General features: G+C 40.9%; 1 protein-coding gene across 6 annotated transcripts in view; it reads right to left on the minus strand.

Moving 5' to 3' along the window:
- The window catches only part of LOC132828420 (tetraspanin-18-like), a 131,486-nt gene that overhangs the window by 103,514 nt on the left and 13,133 nt on the right, over window positions 1-14,839 (minus strand). The window lies entirely within an intron of this gene.

Consider the following 14,839-nt stretch of genomic DNA (forward strand, 5'->3'; position numbering starts at 1 on the left):
TATAGAGGGTCACCGAGAAGTATAAAGTTCAGAAACAGACAATGCGACTCTGTTTTTCAGTCTATGCTAGTGTTTAAGCTCCACATCTGCTTGAATATGACAAATGTGATAAAAGGAGGTAGGAATACAAGGAGATAGCAGATTCGTGGACCACTTTATCTGAGTAAGGTTCTGCTGTTGTGATGATTTGAATTCCAGTGAGGTTATCCCATGATTCCCTCAAAGCCAATGGTTTTGAAACTCTGCGAAGGATGCAGCCATTATTTGTTTTTGTAAAATTAAATGTTTTATTAATGTTTTTGCTCTTGCAGTAAAAATAAATAGACAGAATTTATATTGAAGCAAAGAGCTCTTTCCAGCTTCATAACCTCTCAACAGTTAGTAAAATCCAAAAAGCATTTCAAAGTTTTTGGATATGAGAGGCCCCACCAAGATGTGCCTTTACTTTTCACCATTATGTTATTAGGATGACTTCAAAGAAGGGAACATCAATATCCAGAGAAAGCAAGGTCGAATCCCACCACAACTGCCTAAGAATTTACTTTCAAAGGAAATAAGATCTTCTGATTGTATCAGTAAAAGTGACAGTGAACCTGTCATAATACCTTAAAGCCCAACCAGTTCACCAATGTACTTCATGGAAAGTGATCTGTTGTCCATCCAAGGTCTAGCTAATATGCTCCTCAAATCTCACACAAACTGGGTTCACTCAAAACCATCTTCTGAAGAGCCTACCAAGGCATTTGGTTGTGTCAAACCATGGTGCAGGGGTTATAAAAAGGGAGGAACTTAGAATAATCATCATCCCTAGAGAAATAGTACAGAGCAAACTATTGGGATTGCAGGTTGTTAAGTCCCCACAGCCTGAATTCTTGCATCCTTGCATCTTAAAGGAACTGGCAGGAAGGTCCCACATGGAAGATGGGTCCAAAAGGTAGGCCCATGGGTTCTAAGCCAAGTTTGCAAAGTGAATCCAAAATTGGCTTACAAATATGAGGCAAAGGATGATGGTGAAGGGATGTTTTTCTGACTGGACGTCTGTGACCAGCTGTGTACTGCAGGGATCGGTGCTGAGAACTTTGATGTTTGCTATGTACTGAGAGCAACCTAACTCTCAATGCTGGCAAAACCAAGGAACTCATTGTTGACTTTCGGCAGGATGTATCTCGTGCCCCCCTACACATTAACAGCACAGAGGTGGAATGAGTGGAGATTGTCAAGCTCCTGGAAGTGGACAATGCTTTGGGCTCCATCTCCACTGATCCGTTCACCTCTCTACTGCCTGCCTCCGCCAAACACATCTTCAGCATAAATACCAGTTCTTCCCAGCTGCTATCAGTTCTGATGGAGAGTCAGTGGACTCGATATGTTAACTCTGCTTTCGATCAACAGATGCTGCTAGACCTGCTGAGTTATGTCAGCAATCTTTGTTTTTAAATCAATTAGTATAAAGGCGATAGGGCTTACAGTGGTATAGTGGTAAGGGCAGCAGAACCTTACACAGTTTATGCTAGAGGCTGGGAGACATTGGAAATATAACATTCAAAGACATAAAATGTATTTTAGCAGCTGTAAGGGAACTACAGAGTGAAATAGGCAAGGTAGGTGGAAGCAAGCAGTCTATTACTGAGTGGGATATGGAGCTTCAAGCACAACTCTGGATCAAAAAATAGTGTTGAGGTTGAGAGTGGAAAATAATGGCTTTGATATTCTCAGTAGCAAACCATATGTGTTATACCAGGATTGATTATACTAAATTCTGGCATATTTATGTCCTACTGTCAGACAAATGTATATGGCCATTGGGTCAAAGCCCAAAGATTGAATTGGGTGTTACATAAGGTATGATGGTTGATTACATGCATTTGAATAATGTTACAGGAAATAAAATATACAAGATGCACAAGAAAAGGATTAAGGATGGATCTCTGGGGAATTTGAAGGGAGACTGCATAATATTGGAGGAGAACCAACCACAAGTCATCTCTCTAAAACTTCAGCTAGAAGGTGGAAACTGAGAAAATGAGTGAGTACATGTTAATATTGATGTAGACCAGAGGAAGGCTGGAAGAAGGCAAGGCAGGTAGCATCAGGAGGTGGAGAAGTTAATGTTTTGGAAGGAACTGAAGAAGGGTTACAGCAGGTACATTGACTTCTCTACCTCCTGATGCTGTGTGGCTTGCTGAGTTCTCCCAGCCTCCTGCTTGTCTACTTTGGATTCTAGCATCTGCACTTTTTTTGAATCTAACAATGTTGATGTGACATTAAATTTTAAAAAAAGACATTAATTTTGATTGCTTTGCCTTTTACTTTGGAATTCTACAATGTTCTAGGTAAGGAGCAATAGCAGTGTCAATCACTCTGTGAAAGATCATGTTCTTTTCGATGTTTGTACTTTTACTTTTTTTTCTTTCAATTTTTCTCATAAGGTCTGCCTTCTTTGAGATGCAAAATAAGGTTTCATCAGCTCCACTAACTCTTTTGTCAAGAGCTCCACCTGATGAGACTGAAGCAACTCCTCCATCTCATCTATGGCCAGAATTTGGAATCCCTCCCCTCCATCCTTTTTTGCCAACTCAACAAAATTGACTGCTTCAGTGTCCACATTAAGACCCTGAAAAATCATTCACAGCTACAGGCCGAACCTTTCTCCAGCAGGCATAGGATCCAGTTAATTCGTTAACCTCATTCCAAGGATCCTTAGTTATCCCAATTGATGTCAGGATGTTGAATTCTTTCCAGCAAACACAGACAGCATTGAAAGACTTGTTTCCATGAGGTAGACTTTGTGGCTGAAAGCTCTTCTGGTATGGCTGCAATGATTTCGTGTCCCATTGTCTGGATATGTGTTGCTGGAAAAGCACAGCTGCACTTTTCCAGCAACACACTTTCAGCTCTGATACTCCAGCATCTGCAGACCTCACTTTCTCCCCATTGTCTGGATGTGCAAGGTCAGTTTTTTGGGGGATGCAAGTACAAGCTCAATGTTTAGATGCCAATCTGTGTGTGAGTGAGTGGTTGTCCAGTTGCATTATTAAGGATAAGTAGACTTTAAAATTACATATCTTTTCTCTTAAATAAGTCCTGACATTATGCAGAAAGGAATTCTTAAACCAGCTGAACATCGTTACTGCCGTAACCAAATCACTTTAGATTGCCTTCCAATAAAACTGGACATGAGGTTCATTTTTTTCTTTTCGTGTTTGATGGTGCTCCGACCTATAAACCAGCATTGGGGCACAATGGGGCACAATGGCACATAGTGATAGTGTTAGCCTGTCCTTTGTTGTTTTAAAGGCTGTCCTTTCTTCCTTTGATATGTAGGTCGTAGAGTTATAGTGGTCTACAAGATGGAAACAGACCCTTTGGCCTTACATACCCATGCTACCCAGTTTTACAATTAAAATAGTCCCATTTGTTTGTAGTTGGTCCATATCCTTCCATACCTATCCCATCCATGTACCTGTCAAAATGTTTGTTAAATGACAAAATTGTACTAATTTCCACCACTACCTCTGGCAGCCCGTTATAGATACTCACCACACTCTGTGTGAAAAAACTGCCTCTCTGGACCCTTTTGTATCTCTCCCCTCTCACCTTAAACCTATGTCTTCTACCATGGGGGTAAAGCTGTTGGCAATCTACTTTATCTATGCCTCTCATGATTTTATAGACTGCTATAATGTCACCCTTCAGTCTCATACATTCAACTCCCAGCGTATCTAACCTCTCCTCATAACTCTAACCTTCTAGTTCAAGTAGCATCTGAGTAAATCTTTTCTGTACTCTTTCTGGTTTAATAATATCCTTTCTATTTTAGGTCCTACTTGATATTTTCTTCAGAACAGACCTGTTTTTTCTGTGTTAAAGACCTTCTCTGGTTGGTACCCTGCGTCAACAATCTATTCGGCTCTTTCAGAAACTCTTCTATAGCTGCCTGTTTTATGGATACTGTATCTCCCACCAGCTTCATATTACACAAAGCAAACACTTTTTAAAATGGATCAAACCATCCTACTGCAACCTCAAATGCTCTGAAAGAAAAAGGGGGCCCATCTACATCCTGTTCATCATCATTATTATCATCATTTGGAGATGCCAGTGTTGGACTGGGGTGTACAAAGTTAAAAATCACACAACACCAGGTTATAGTCCAACAGGTTTAATTGGAAGCACACTAGCTTTCGGAGCGACGCTCCTTCATCAGGTGATTGCGGAGGGCTCGATCGTAACACAGAATTTATAGCAAAAATTTGCAGTGTGATGTAACTGAAATTATACATTGAAAAATTGATTGTCTGTTAAGCTTTACATCTGTTAAAATACAGTGATAGTTTCACTTCTTTCATGTGTAAATCACAAAACCCCTCTTTTTAAGGTTGCATTCTCGGGTTAGCTGTTAACAATGGTGATAGCTAGACAATATGTTGAAGGTGTTAGCCCCCTGTGTTCTCTGTCTATGACCTGATGTTTTAGATTGATTCTAATCTAAAAAGTGAGATAACAGAGTTTTACATAAATTCATGCAGTTTTTGAGCTCAGAGTTCTACATGAATGCATGCAGTTTTTCAGCAAAGTGTAATGTAACTCTCAAGTACAAATTCACCCCACACAACATATATGTGTGCATGTGGGTCTTTGTCTGTCTGGGATGGTGTGTGTGTGTGTGTGTGTGTGTGTGTGTGTGTAGTGAGTGCAGAGTGTCTTAAGTCTGTGAGGGGGGTGCATGTGGGAGTGTAGGAGTGTGTGTGTCTATACGGGTATGTGTGGGTGTCTGTGTGCGCGTCTATGTGTACTTGTGTCTTTGTGTATGTGAGAGTGTGTGTGTGTAGGAATATCTGTGTGTGTGTGTAGTGCAATGGTGATCACCTGTAATGTGACATAAACCCAAGGTCCCGGTTGAGGCCCTCCCTATGGGTACCGAACTTAGCTATCAGCTTCTGCTCGGCCACTTTCCTCTGCTGCCTGTCCCGAAGTCCACCTTGGAGGATGGTCACCCGAAGGTCCGAGGCTGAATGTCCTGGACCACTGAAGTGTTCCCCAACTGGGAGGGAACCCTCCTGTCTGTTGATTGTTGTGCGGTGCCCATTCATCCGTTGTCGTAGCCTTTACTTGGTTTCCCCAATGTACCATGCCTCCGGGCATCCTTGCCTGCAACGTATAAGTCACATGAGTACCTGCCATGTACAAAGTAGAAGGTGTTCCCAAGCATAATAGTGGTATCTATGTCCACAATCTGACACGTTTTGCAGCGTCCACCGTGACAGGGTTGTATGGAGTTGTCCTGAGAGCCGCACCGTTTGCTACGAACAATGATCTCTTTGAGGTTTGGCGGTTGTTTAAGGGCAAGTAGTGGAGGTGTGGGGAAGGTCTTGGTGAGGTGCTCATCCTCATTGGTAATGTGTTGCAGGTCACGAAGAACATGGGTGAATTTATACTTGCAGAGTTACATTGCACTTTGCTGAAAAACTGCATACATTCATGTAGAACTTTGAGCTCGAAAACTGCATGAATTTATGTAAAACTCTGTTATCTCACTTTTTAGATTAGAATCAATCTAAACATCAGGTCATAGACAGAGAACACAGGGGGCTAACACCTTCAACATATTGTCTAGCTATCACCATTGTTAACAGCTAACCCGAGAATGCAACCTTAAAAAGAAGGGTTTTGTGATTTACACATGAAAGAAGTGAAACTATCACTGTATTCTAACAGATGTAAAGCTTAACAGACAATCAATTTTTCAATGTATAATTTCAGTTACATCACACTGCAAATTTTTGCTATAAATTCTGTGTTACGATCGAGCCCTCCGCAATCATCTGATGAAGGAGCGTCGCTCCGAAAGCTAGTGTGCTTCCAATTAAACCTGTTGGACTATAACCTGGTGTTGTATGATTTTTAACTATCATCATCAGCAGCATTAGCCTGTATTTCATTTTGTGTCATTCAACTGCCTTGTTTTTAATTATTAGACCATTTATTGACATATGGGTTTTAGTGTTGGTCATAAATCCTCACATTTTTCATTGTTTTTATAGGTTATTTATGCTTGATTCAATTCAACTGGGACCTTCAGCAGCAGGAGGTGATTATGAGAGGGACAGGGAGCAGAAGAGCCAGGACCTCCAACAGTAGGTGGTGACGGTGTGGGAGGCAGATGGAGCAATAGAACTGACTTTCTCTTGAGAAAAGGGAAGGAGAAGGAGAGTTTATATGAAGAGGGAGCAGACAGACAAAGAATTCTTCAAGCCAATGAAAATCACAGCCTTCATTCCATATAAATATTGTCAATACTTCTTTCTTTAACTTTAATTTCCCTTCATGAATGCCTGCTTCATGGTCATTCAGCCTTCCACCTGTTCAAATCCCATGTTACATTTTTTCTTGTGGTTAGCAGGATTCCATAACACAGATATCAAGTCATGGTGATGAGATTGAAAGATGGCAGGCTGAGTTGGAGTGAAAACTGGCAATGTCCATCAGGGAGACCAAAACTGCTTCAGGATCTTCAGAGGCTCGGGTATTACCAGACAAATGTGGACCTTTGGGCCAAACCAAGGCAGAAGCTCTCCATATGCATTCCCTTGATATAAAGGAGGAAGGAAGCAGTACTCCTAGTCATATATTCTTCTTGCCAATGACTAAGAAGCTGGATAGTTTCAGGAGAAGACAGAAAGACTCAATGACCCAGCAATTGAAGACTAGGTTTAAGGATACACAGCTGGTTATGGCATCCAGAAGCAAATATGCAGCCAGCATTTATGATGGAACATCTATATGGGAAAGCCCATTTGCGATATTAAGTGAATACTTTGCATTTGTCTGTACCAATGGGAAAGATTCTACCTGGGCCATGTGGAAGAGGAGGTAATTCAGTCACTAGACATTTTAACTTGTTGCAGAGAAGGTATCTAATAGATTATCGGCAATTAAAGTGGCAAGGCACCAATATTGAATACTGATTGCTGAGATTAGAGCTTGCAGAGGCACTGGTCATAATATTTCAGTCTTCCTCAGACTTGGGGCGGTGGCAGAGGGCTGGAGCATTGCAAATGTTCAAAACAGTATGTAAATGTAAATCCAGTAACTAGAGGCCAGTCATTTAACTTCGGTGATGGGGAAACATCTAGAAACAATAATCCAAAGCAAAATTAGTGGTTACATGGGCAACCGCAGGTTAAGTAAAGAAAGCCAGCATAGATTTTGCAAGGAAAAGTCATGTTTAACCAAGTTGCTGGAATGTTTTGATGAGTTAACTGAGAAAGTTGATGGGGACAAAGTAGTTGATGTTGTGTACGTGGACTTCCAAAAGGTGTCTTATATAGCATTGCTCAACAGCCTTGTGAGCAAAATGAAAATGATAATGTATGGAACGAAAGGATCAGTAGCAACATGGACAGAGAATTGTCTCGGTGACAGGAAACAGAGTTTTGGCTAATGGATGTCTTTCAGGAGAGAAAAAGATTTGTAGTGGAGTTCCTCAGGGGTTAGTGTTGGGTCCCTTGCTTTTCATTATATACATGAACTAGACTTTAGAGCACTATTGAAACATTTTCAGACCATATAAAAGTTGGAAGCATTGCGAACTGTCAGAAGCACAATGTAGAACTTAAAGTGAAGTTCCACTAGAGGTGGGACAGATAGCAGATAAAGATGCATGTGAAGAAATGTGAAGTGATTCATTTTAATTGAATGAACATGAAGAGATAATACAAATTAAATGACAAGTGTCCAAAGGAGGTTCAAGAGACAAGGGTCCTGAGTATATGTGTGCACAAGTCATTGAAGGTAGCAGGACTGGTTAAGAGTATGGCTTATAACGTACACAGCATTTTGGACTTTATTAATAGGGGCATAGAGTACTAGAGCTCGTATTAAATGTTATAAAACATTTATAACAGATTCCTGAAGAAGGGCTTATGCCCGAAACGTCGATTCTCCTGTTCCTTGGATGCTGCCTGACCTGCTGTGCTTTTCCAGCAACACATTTTCAGCTCTGTATTAAATGTTATAAAAGTTTGGCTTCAGCTGGAATGTGGGATCCAGTTCTGGGTGCCACACTTTAGGAAGGATGTGAAATAATCAGGCAGAGTGCAGAAGCAGTTGATGGTGGTAGTGCCAGTAATGAGGAACTTCCACTCTGAAGATAGATTAGATAAGTTAAAAAGTTAGAAGTAGTCCTTTGAAAAAAGAAGGCTAAGGGGAGATATTCAAACCCATAGGAGATTAAAATAGAGAAGATAGGGGCAAATTTGTCCCTATTGTGCAAGGATTGACAATGAGACAGCACACATATAAAGTAGTGACTAAATGTAGTAAAAACATGAAATAAAGCTTTTTCACGCAAAGAGTGATTATTGTCTGGAATGTGGTGGAGGCATGTTCAAAGTGGAATTAGATTCTTATCTAAGAGAGAGAATTTGCAAGGTTACAGAGAGAAGGTTGGAATTTTGGATTATGTGAGGAAGCAAATGCAAATACAATAGGCTAAAAAGCTTCCTTTTGCACTGTAATGATTCTGTGATGTATTGGGATAGGGAGGGGTGGAAACATGCATGGAAAATTCCATTGAAGTGGACCACATAAGGAAGAATATGGCATTAGTGATTTTGCTAGGACAGAGAAATCCCGTTAGCGAATACTGAGCTAGGGAAAGGAAGCTGAATGGTCAGCAGTTGAGCAAAAGTGGCACAGACATTGGCTCAGAGCACGGGGAGCTGAGTCAAAATACCATTCAATCTGCCAAGTTTGAAATTATTGGATAGCCCAGCACTCCTAACCCATTACTAATTAACCTGGAGAAGGTAATGCCAAGCAACTATGAACTACCACAGTCTATGTGAGGTGGGTGCACCCACAGTGCTATTAGGAAGGGAGTTCCAGAATTTTGACCTGGCAACAATAAAGGAATAGTGAGATAGTTCCATGTCAGAATGGTTTGTGACTTGGAGGGGAAAATGCAGGTGTCAGTGTTCCATGCATCTGCTGCCTTTGTCTACCTTGGTGTGTAAATCACAGCTTGGAAGGTGCTGTTGAGTGGTTTTGGTGATTTGTGGAAGTGCATCTTGTACACTGTGCATCAGTGGTAGAGGGAATGAATGTTCAAGACGGAAGATTAACTTCCAATCAAATCGGGTGCTTTGTCCTTGATGGTGTTAATCATCTTCAATATTTTTGGAAATGCACTTATTCAGGCAATGGAGGGTATCCCATCACACTCCTGCCTTGTGCCTTGTAGATGGGAAACAAGTTTTGGGTAGGCAGGAAATGAATTCACCTCAGATTCTGACCTGCTCATGTAGTCATAGTGCTTATATTGCTGTTCCAGTTTGGTTTCTGGTCAACAGTAATCCCTCACGTTGATAGTAAAGGGTTCAACGATGGTGATGCCATTGAACATTAAAGGAATATTGTTAGATTCTTTCTTGTTGGAGATAGCTATTGTCTGGCACTTGTTTGGCATAAATGTTACTTAACATCCTACCTTCGATAGTATCGAAGTTTGTTGCATTTGGATACGGACTGCTTCATTACCTATGGAATTGCAAAAGGTGCTGAATATTGTGCAATCATCAGAGAACATCCCCACTTTAAACTTTATGATGGAGGGAGGGTAATGATGTAGCAGCTGAATATTATAGGGCCAAGGACACTATTCCGAGAAACTCAGGCAGAGATATCCTGGGACCAAGCAGTTGGCCTCCAACAACTTCAAACACCTTCCTTAGTGTCAGCTATGACTATAACCCACAAAACGTTTTATATTAACTCTAATTTTTCTATAGCATCTCAATGTCACACTTGATCAAACATTGCCTTCATATCAAAAGCAGTCACTCTCACCTCCCTTCGGTGGTTCAACTCTTTAGTCCATATTTGGATCAAGGCTGTAATGAGGTCAGGAGCTGATTGACCCTGGAGGAACTCAAACTCAGTGAGCAGATTATTGTTCAGTAGGTGCTGTTTGATAGCATATCAATTATTCATTCCAGCACTTTATTGATGATTGAAATTTGACTGATGCTCAGGTTGGATTCGTCCTGCTTTTTGTTCACAGAATATACCTAGTTAATTTTTCACATTATTGGGTAGATGCCAGTGTTATAACTGCACTGGAATAGCTAGGAAGTTCAGGAGCAGTCTTCAGTATGATTGTGGGAAAAGTGTCAGGGCCCAGTGTGGATATACTGGGTAATGAGGCTGCAGATTGTGGATGAATACAATTCTGCTGTCACTGATGGCTAACAGCACCTCCTGGATGCCCAGTATTGAAATTCTCAATCTGTTTCACGAGTAGGTTTCCTACTCAGGAATGAGGTGCCTTTGTACCAGTTTCAGTAGGGATAGGGAATGAAGGGACAGAAAATAGACTAGTGGGAGGTGAAATTGCAAATCTTTGTAAGTCACATCTGATTTGCATTCCATGGTGTATTTGCTTAACTTTTAGCTGATATAGTTGCCTTGGTGACAATTCCAGCTGGTTTGGACTGTTACTACAATCTCACTTGAAATGTAGAAGAGGAGGGAAGCATTCTCAAGGGAAGTTCATAACTTTCACGACTAAACATTCAGAACGTACTGGAAAAAAACTGCTACCATAAATTTCTAATTGCCTACTCCTATTCTGGTAGAACGTATTGTCAACATTGCGGGGTCATGTTTACGCAATTACACAGCCATGTACATGTAATTCGAATTGTTCTCTCATCAATTGACTGCTAACCTTTGGCTCTAATTTTTCTTCAGCTGTGGAACTGACTTTGTTCAAACTGGGAACTGATTTTAATTTGGAACCAGCTAGGCTCCAGTTGGTTTAGGAGCCAGATTAGTGAGTTCCAGTTGGCTAGCTTTACCATTATTCTTTGCAGAGGTTTTGATTTAAGTAAAACTTAATTCTATTAACAGGCAACAAAAAGCAAGCAAAAAAAAACTTTTCTATTTATAACAGTCAAAAGGAAGCAACATATGTTCAAAATATGTCACGAAAGAATTTACACATAGGCAACATCAATTCGATCCTCAAGATAACCAACAGCACGATACAGCCAATTAATTACTTTGGAAGTGTAGTCACTGCTGCTCTGCAGGTAAATAAGGACAGGAGTTGACCATTAGCCTGTTGACCTGTCCTTCAATTCATTGATGGCTGACCTTTGCAGATGCAGTATAGATGGATTTTTGAGAAGCGTATAGATCCCCAGGAACATCACTTGTCACATCTCACAAAGCAGAGTCCATTTCCATTATCCATACTGTTTCCTATTTTTCATCCAATAACCTTTTCACTTCACAAAGTTACCTATGATCATGTGCTTCAATTTTTGCCAATGATCTCTTTTTTTATCAAAGCTTCTCAAATGCTTTTTGCAAGTCTATTTAGACAAAGTCTCATAGAATGTTCCTATCAACCATATTACAAAAAAGAATTACCGGAATAGCCAGATTTGACTCACCCCCAAAGATTCACAAGGGTTTTGTTGAACAAGCTCATAGTTGGCTTCACCTTATCTGGGAAACAGACTGGGACCAGCCTGCTCTGATATTGTGTGGGAAATCCAGATTATACAATGTGTGTCTATCAGTGGCTTTTTAATACAACCACATGATTTTCAATTTTACTTTGGTGTTTCTCATTCAAACAGTAGCAGACATGATTGAGGACCATATGGCCCAATCTTATGCAGTATTTAAATGGACAATGCAAGGATGAAAGTTGAAGGTGTTACAACTCAGAAGTAAAGCAGGAACAAGGTGTGGAGATGTGCAAAAACTGATTTGATAATTCCTGGACATGCTGCTGGGGACTGTGAGGAACCAGAGAAATTTCAGTTTTGTGGATAGATTTTCACAGCTGGACCATTCTCCTTAGAGAAGAGTAACACTTGATAAAGATGTTCAAAATTATGAGGGGTCTGAAAAGATTAGATAAAGAAACTGTTACCATTGGCAGAAGAGTTGAGAGCAGGGGGACATCACCACATTGGCACAGAGTCAACAGCAAAATATAAATGGAAATTTCTTTACATGCAGCAAGTGGTTAAGATCTGGAATGCAAATGGGTGTATGCTGGAGGCAAGTTCAGTCACGGGTTTTGAAAGAGAATTGTATAACTATCAGATAAGAAGAATATTGCTGCAACAGGATCAAAGGCAGGAGAGTGAGTCTTGCTGAATTACTCCCTCAAACTCAAATTCGACACAATGAGCCATATGATTTTGTTGTGAACTATAACTATTCTATGATTCTATTGCCCAGAAACAGGGGAAGAAACCTTTCTCAAAGGCCATGAAGATATCATTGGAAGCTACCAAGGAAGTGAGCAGCAGGAGCCTGGTGTCCATGCGCTCGAATGCAGTGCCAGATGTGTTTTATGACCAAAACAGGTCATGAAAGTGGAGTCCGGATGCCTATTTAAGATAACTCCACAGAGTCTGGTGTTCCATCACCAAGTCACCCTTTATTTATATGTGGAAAGTCTCTGACACTGATTCAGCTCCCTCAGAGCTAGCTGTCAGAGTTTCAGGATGTCTGACACTCCTGTTCTTGTCTGTCAGCCAGAGGTCCCTGATTGGACTGGGTTAACAGCCCCAATCAGCGAACTCATATTCTATGAGGTCTACCTGGCTGGCCTCATTGCAATCACTAGAATTCATCTACAACCTGCATTCTCCTGTTCCCTCACTGTATCTTTCCAAGTTAACTCCTAACATTTATTCACCTTTCAATTGCACCCATTTCTCTCTGTTCTTCATATCTCCATCCAGCACCCACCATTTGTACCCACTCTCATCCTTAAACACAATGTCATGCTGGCACAGGGCGGCACAGTGGCTCAGTGTTTAGCACTGCTGCCTCACAGCACCAGGGACCCAGGCTCGATTCCAGCCTTGGGTGACTGTGTGGAGTTTGCACATTCTCCCTGTGTCTACGTGGATTTCCTCCAGGTACTCTGGTTTCCTCCCACAGTCCAAAGATGTACAGGTTGGGTGAATTTACCATTCTAAATTGCCCATAGTGTTGGTGCTTTAGTCAGAGGGAAATTGGTCTGGGTGGGTTATTTTTTGAAGGGTTGGTGTGGACTTGTTGGGTTGAAGGGCCTGTTTCCACACTGTAGGGAATGTAATCTCCCTCATTGTCACAGTTACAAAATGCTCTCAATCCATCAGATGAACACATCCCATTACACTCAAGCAGAGGATTTTTCTTCCCTGCTTTGCAGAGAGAGCACGGAACACCAGTGTAGAAAAATGGGAATGAATATGTTAATGATGATGCTGCACATGATCATGTAACTCTACATAAACAGTCATACTATTGAAACTAAAGAGAGAGGAATGGAAGAATGACAGTATTAGAGAACTGCAATGAGTATTCTGTACATTAGAGTGAAAATGCAGTGTTTACCAGAACTCCTCAGAGTTAGAAAATAGTTACTCTTCAGTAAGGCAGAGACAGAGGTGCAGCAGACTCAGGGGAGGGGCAGTGTCACTAAGTAGATCAGCTTCAAGTGTGTAGTAATGCTAACCCTAACCCAGGCGGTGATCAGCCGAATCCATGACAGTAGAATACTGCTGGCTAGTGTTCAGAGGAATGGATCAGTTCATGCATATGAGATCCATAGAACAAATCAGTCAGGGAGAGACAGGGAATCTGTGGTCATTCTTCAACTATTCTGTAAGTGAGAACTGTAGAGGATAAGGGTAGAAAAGTGTCAGTGTGCCTAACTGTTGGAAATGGGAGAATGAGAATCACCCAGCTACTGGGTGAATGTTTAAAATCAGACAGCTATATGTCATAAAGCACTCAACCATGTCAATTTTATACCAACAGCGAATGAAATGTAATCATGTTCATAATGACAACTTGCATAATTCCTAAATTAGAAACAGATATTGTTGGCAAAACTCATTTATTTTTCTTTCAGATGTCCAGTATGTGCAGTTCTTTGATGTATGTATTTCAGAAATTCCTACATTGCCAGTCGTAATCCAAGCCAATGTGTGCAGACATGCAGCAGATGTCAGTGATGGGCAAGGGCAAAGATTCCTGTTCCTAAGAAAGTTGCACTATCACAGGACTCATACATAAACTCCAATTGTTGGAATCTAATGACACCAGTAAAAGAAAGACAGTTGGATTTATGTGACTCAAATGGTAGTGACAGGAACAGGTAGGGAGAGGAGCATCTGAAAACATTGCTGTCTCCTAGCTCTGCTCAGCTGCACACAAATGGTCCTTGATTAAATGGATAATCATTGATCCAATGATTATTCCTGTGGTCATCTGCTAATGGCAAGGATGTTGAGTTAGCTATGGTCCTGAAACTGATTCTTTATGACAAATGTTACAGAGGACAACGTGTAAGAAATGAAAATAAAGAGGTAAGGATGGATTTCTGAGCAAGTTGAGAGAAGGCTATATAGGATATGGAGGAGAAGTCATTGAAAGTGATGGGACAATAATGAATGGGTACAATCCCATTGATGTGGACCACAAAAGAGGAGTGTTGGAAGAAGATGGTGTAATCATCCATGTTTAATGACACAGCCAGGTCTTGGATGTCAAGAGAGCATAAGATACCCTGGTTCCAGTCACAGAAGGTATTGCTGCTCACTTTGAACAGGGTAGTCTCATTGTTGTCGGCAGGGAGGAAGCAGATTTCAATGCAATCAAACAGTGAGTTGTGGAAAAGCTGAGTACAAACCTAGGAGTCAATGACAAATTCAAGAACTGTAAGTGAATAATCACTGAGCATAGGCAGAGAATATGTAAAATATTGACTGGCCTTGCTCACAAACAATTCATAATTGCAAATAGGTTGGTGGAGTCTGCC

The sequence above is a fragment of the Hemiscyllium ocellatum genome, chromosome 26, assembly GCF_020745735.1.
Source record: "Hemiscyllium ocellatum isolate sHemOce1 chromosome 26, sHemOce1.pat.X.cur, whole genome shotgun sequence".
Taxonomy (NCBI): Eukaryota; Metazoa; Chordata; class Chondrichthyes; order Orectolobiformes; family Hemiscylliidae; genus Hemiscyllium; species Hemiscyllium ocellatum.